The sequence below is a fragment of the Balaenoptera borealis genome, assembly GCF_965194805.1.
Source record: "Balaenoptera borealis genome assembly, chromosome: 20".
Taxonomy (NCBI): Eukaryota; Metazoa; Chordata; class Mammalia; order Artiodactyla; family Balaenopteridae; genus Balaenoptera; species Balaenoptera borealis.
In genome coordinates this window covers 22554622-22560621 of record NC_138879.1, presented here as the reverse complement: position 1 = coordinate 22560621, position 6000 = coordinate 22554622, and positions in this window count along the sequence as shown.

Here is a 6000-nt window from a genome sequence, read left to right as displayed (position 1 = left end):
CCCACCCTCGTCTCCCCCGCCTCTCTCTCCCCAGCTCAGGTGGGCTAGCCAGGATGGGGAGAAGCGGGAGTCACAGATTTGCGGAGGCCTCAGGGAGGGTGAGAGCCCTTCTGCCTGACCTTGGCTTGGCCAGGCCCTGAGACTAGTCTTGACCCTTCGCCCTGCAGCCCACTCAGGGGGGCCGAGGGAAGGGCCGGGGTGGGGAGTGGGGGACGGGGTAGGGAGGCTTGACTCACACTTAGCCCACAGCTTCGGCGAGACAGCAAGGAATATTTTTAGGAGCTCATTAAACGGAGCTCATTAAACAGGGAAGAAAGAAAGGGAAGGGAAGGAAGGAAGATGAGGATTATGCATTATTTTTCATCCAAGTGACAGCTCTGAGCATCTCTACTGGAACTGTCACACAAAAGAAATGGCATGTCTAATATTATTACGGAACGGGTGTGCGCACACGTGTGTGCGCGTGTGAGCGCGTATGCCGCCAGTGTGCACCTCTGCAGGGTGGGGGCCCTGCAGGTGAGCCCGCAGGTGACACGTGTGTGTGAGCAGCGTGCGTGTGTGCAGCTGTGGGAGAGGACGCTATGACGGAAACTGTGGGAGAAACTCTGTGAAACTGTGTGTGATGGGGGGTGCAGACTGTACAACTCTGTGTAATTGGGTATGTATAACTCTGGGTGTGTGAGACATCGCTGGAAAACTTGTATCCCTGGAGGTGTGTGGGGTGGGCACAGGGGCGAGAGGGGCGCATCCTCACAGGTGAGGCTGCACAGATAGGAGGGGGAGAGTGGGCTCGGTGGGGACTCAGAGTCGAGCCCCCAGAAGGTGGTGGGGAAACGGGAGGGTGAGGGCAGCCCTGAGCCCACCTGCCCTGTCCTGAAGGGAAGGCAAGACATGGCGAGACACCCCTCACCACCCCGACACTCACACTGTCCCTTCTCTGACCCTGCTGACTGCCTGGCCGGAGGGACACTGTCCCGCGGGTGTGCATGCAAAGGTCTCTCTCTGACCTTCAACTCTGGTAAGTGCTTCAGATGGTCTCATAGAATTATCGTCCCCTCTGGTGAGGTAGGTACTCTTATTATTCCCATTTCATGAGTAAGGTGCTCGCGGGGTGACTGAGACCCAGCAGGGTCAAGTAACTTCCCTGACATCGCCGAAGCCAGCAGGAGGCAAAACTGAGATTTGAACAGGCCTCCGGTGAGTCTCCGTGTCTCTTCTCAGGGCTGAAGAGCTGAGCACAGGGGGTCGGGGTTAGCGGGAAGGGGTCAGCCCGGGAGGCTGTGACTGCGACCTGGGGCTTCCAGGAGCCTTCCCAGGACTTCTTTGGGGTTCCTGGGGGCCTGTCTGGACAACAGGTGTCCAGCGTGGGAAGGGGACCCCGGAGAGCTGGTGGGATGCTCCAGAGAGGCCGGCCAGGTGGCGTGTAAGGAGATTCGCTTCTGTCAGCCGCTGAGCAGTGGCGCGGGCCCTGCCGACTTGGTAACTAAAGCCAACCTCGTAAGTGGCTAATTGATTTCTGTTCCCAGATTAAATGTGCAGCACTTTACATGGCAGCAGAAGGAGGTCAGCGCTCCCCCCACTTCTCCAGCGCCGCGTGCGGAGAGACAAAGAAATTGATTTTCCAATCGATGCTCTGAGCAATGATTAAATGTTCTCTGCACAGCGGGCCTAATGAGTCCCCCAGGGGCGTGCCGGTCTTTTAATTAGAAACTCCCATGGGGGCCGGGGGTAGGGGCTGCCCTAGAGAGAGGGGTCCAGCCAGGGAGCAGTCCTCACCCCCAGGGATCAGTGGGCTGCGCCTCTGGGGGAGCACCGTGGCCTAAGAGATGCTGTCTAGGGGTCCCTGAGAATAGACACCCTGTGGAGGGGTCCCTGGGTGCTCAGGCCCATGCCAAGGCCTCCCTGCCTCCGCCCTGCCTCCGCCCTCCCTCAACATCCAGGTAGCCAGGGTTCTTCTTTCGGTCAGTTCAGCTCCTCCATCCTGGTGGAGACTGGACGAGACAGGAAATGAATCCCCTGTAAGCGGCTGCGTTTTCATTACCCAGCTGCCCCATTGGAGGAGCCGACTAAAGACTTTAGAAATTCAAATGAGGCTCTCGGGGGAGAGTGGGGCTTAAACATTCCCCAGCGCAGGCGGCTTTATTGAAGGAATAAACTATATTTGCAAAGTAAGATATTGAGGCTGTCAGTTTCTCTTAGGGATATAATGAGATCCTGGGAGGGAACGAGGCCGGCAGGATGGAGCTCCCGAGGGCAGGAGCCCTAGCCAGAAGCTGGGGTGAACTGCCTGCCATGGGCCAGGCAGAGTCCCTCACCCCCCCCAGAAATTCTGTGACCACTACCCAGTAGAACCTATCCCTTCCCACACACCCACCATCCTCACCTCCCTTGTCAGCGCTCCCAAGAGAGGTGAAGGCAGGAAGGTAGTCAGAATGGCACTGCTGGCCATGGACACCCCAAGAGAGCGGAGCCCCCTGAAGTCCCAAACACACACACACATACTTACCCACCAGCTCTCCTCCCCTGTATAGAGCTCTGCTCTCCTGGGGCAGAAGTAGAGGGCAGGAGTCAAGACTTTGGCGGGGCTGGGGCGGAGTCTAGGCTCTGCTATTTGCTAGATGTTGACCTCTGGCAAGTTGCTTAACCTCACTGTGCCTCAGCTGTCTCATCTCTAGAATATTAGTAGCTGCCTCATAGGGTTGTTGGGAGAATTAAATGAATTATTTCATATAAAATACTGAGCATGCATCTGTTTTGTGAATGACACTCAATAAATAGTAGCTATTACTAAAGAGGCGAGGGAAGATGTAGAGGAAGGTAGTGACCAGTCAACCTCTTTCCCTCCAGGAGGTCCTACCTTACTCTGATCATCACCACCACTGTCACCACCACCTCCACTGCCACTTCCATCATCATCACCACCAACATCACCACCATCAGCATCACCGTGACTCAGACAGAGTCAGACACATGGCTTTGAGAGTGAAGGGACAGTCAGAAGGAGTCAGAGAGAGCGGAACTATGTGGGGTGAGTCCCGGCAGGCTTCCTGAGGGAGGAAGCCTGTGGACAATGTACAGTCTGGGTACAATTCTTTCTCTCCTCTTCCCTTTTTTCACTAACTCCTGGGGGTCAAGATGGAGCTACCCATTTTTTTGTGCAGGAGACTAAGGACTAAGGTGTAGGACCAGAAAAGGACAAGGACCAGACCCCCAAGCTCACCACCTCAGAGCTCAAACAGGGATGAGGGCTGAGGGTGCCATTCCCTGGGCCTCCAGCTCAACGCCAGTCAGAGCGGCTGTAGCACGGTGTGCAGGCCAAAGGAGGCCCACGGTCAGATATGGGGGAGGGGTGTCAAGTGTACTGGGTCAGGCAGCAGCTGGGCGTCTGTCACTCTCACTCTGAGCCTGGAGAAGGAGACTGAAATTGACAGTGTAGAGGGTCAGGAGGACAGCAGATACAGCACCTGCCCCAGGGGCCTGAGGAGGTCTGTGCTCTGTGCCTCTGTCAGGGCTGTGGGGGGATACACTGGTGGTCCTTCCATCCTCCTCAGTGAGACCTCAGCCCCAGCTGAGATCTAGAAGCACAGAGAAAACAGCCAGGCTCTGCTTCTCACTACTGCCTGACCTTGGGTAAATCAATCAGCCTCACTGGGTCTCCATTTTCCCTACTGTGACATGTGGGTGGCTTCATGATGGCAGAAGAAGGAACATGGGGCTAGGAGTCAAAGGACCCAGGGCTTAAGTACCTCTCCATGTCTTACTAGCTGTGAGCAGGTAGCCGGGTCACTTGTTCTCTGTGGCCTCAATGTCCTTATCCATAAAAGGAAACAGCAATCTTCATGTGTTGCTGTGGAAGTGAAGTGAGCCCCACAGGGCCTGGCACATAGTAGGCCCTCAATGGATCATCTGGAACTGAGCTCTCTTCCAGCTCTTAAAATCTGAGCATAAGATTCTGAAATGAGCTCCTATCACCACTATCACCACCTATACCACCAAAACCATCATCACCTCCACCATCACCTCCATCACCAACTTCACCATCACCACCCCCACCCTCACCAATACCATCATCGCCTCCACCATAACCTCCACCATCACCACCATCACTTCCATCACCACCTTCACCATCACCACCACCACCACTAATATCATCACCTCCAACATCACCTGCATGACCACCACTGTCACCACTACCCCCACAAATACCATCATCACCTCCACCATCACTTGCATCACCAGGTTCACCATCACCACCTCCACCACCACCATTCCACAACCACCACACACACAAGAATGCTTTTTTATAATTGAGAGCCAGAGAGAAGGGAAAAATGAGATGAAGAAAGGGGCTGTGGAATATGCAGGTGGTCCAGGAGGCAAAGCCAGGTCTCTCCACCCTCTTACTTGCACATAAAGAGGCTTCCCTCAGAGCAGAACCGGACTCCCTGGGAGGACTGCATGAAGTACAGATTCATGGTGCATGGATTGCCGGGACTTCCCACACCCCCAAACCTCCCCCAAGTTTCCTCCCCCTGCCAGTGAGGAGAGATGCAGTGCATACTTCTGGCAAAGGGGCAGGGGAAGGGGCTAGCATGAGTCAAGGCCCCCACTATCTGCCAGGCACCATCTTTGGTGCTTCATATACTTAATCTCATTTGATGCTGATAGTACCCCTGTGATGGGTATTAGTCACTGCATTTTAACAGAGAAGGAAACTGTGACTCAGAGAGATGACTGATTTGCCTGAGGTCACCCAGGCAGTGTGTGTCCAAGCTGAGATTCAGTCTCACATTCACCATTCTTAGAGGGTTTGGCTGCCCAGGAAAGCAGACCTGCAGAGGCAGGGAGAGGGGTGAGAAGGAGATATGATCCTGGGATGAGAGAGGGATCCTGTGTCATTTTCACAACATTCAGCTGCAAGACCAGGACATCTGGGTCCCCATGTGTGGCACCTGAATACTGCTCCCTGGCCTCCTGGGGGCACCAGGCTTTGTCGTGCATTTGTTTGTCTTCTTTGATCAACTCTAAACAGCGTGCAGGCCAGAACCTTGCCTGGCGTTTGCACTGGCTCCCAGGACGCAGCACAGGGCCTGGCACCTGTGCGAGTAATTGTTGTTGAGAAGATACGTGAATGAACCTGTGAAAGCATGAATCAATCAGAACGTCAAAATCTGGTGGAAAGCTGCACTGATGATTAAAAAACAGGAAAACTGCAGTCAGCACAACTTTCCCTGCTTTTCAATATTATTATTTGTTTGCCTTTCTGATTTTATAGAAATGGTTGCTCCCAGATTGCAGAGCACAAGCTGACCAATTGATGCCCCAGAACTAATACCCTGAGACACACCCAAGGCGAGAAGGATGATTATTTAACGCAGCACACAGGGGCACCGGGTGTGGGGACATCATTCTGTGCGCGGTAAAACAAATGGAATACAAAGTTTATGCCAAAAACATGTTTCGTTCCTCCTAGTGACTTTCTTCCCCAGCCCCCTCCTCAAGCCCCTGCCTCAGGCACCGGTTCCTGTCCACGTCTGGTGGGTGCCTGGGTGCCCAGGAGCAGAGAGTTGGCCCCGCTTCCCAAGCCCAGCTTCCGGGTCCGGGGACCTGGGCAAGGTCTGGTTTCACTGCCTGCTTTTTGGAGAAGGAGATCCAATTGCCGCCCTCCCCCAACTGTGGCCCTCAAGGTAAGGACAGCCAGGCAGGTCACTGGTCTCATCTGGGTCCCTGTGGGTGATGAGATGGGCACTGATGGGTGAGTTGGCAGCCAGGCTGGAGTGGCACAGCTCGCTGCCCTGGGCACTGCCTTCCCTGCTTGTCACCACTCCTGGCTGCCCAAGCAGCAAAGAAAAGCCACAGTGACAAGATCCAGAGGGGGAGAGGCTCCAGCTGGGGGTTGGTGCTGGTCTCACAGGCCACTGGAACAACAATGTGACAGCTTCTCATGGGGGGGAGGGGGGGACCTCTCTGTCCCCAGCTCCCGCCCCATCTGCCTTGACC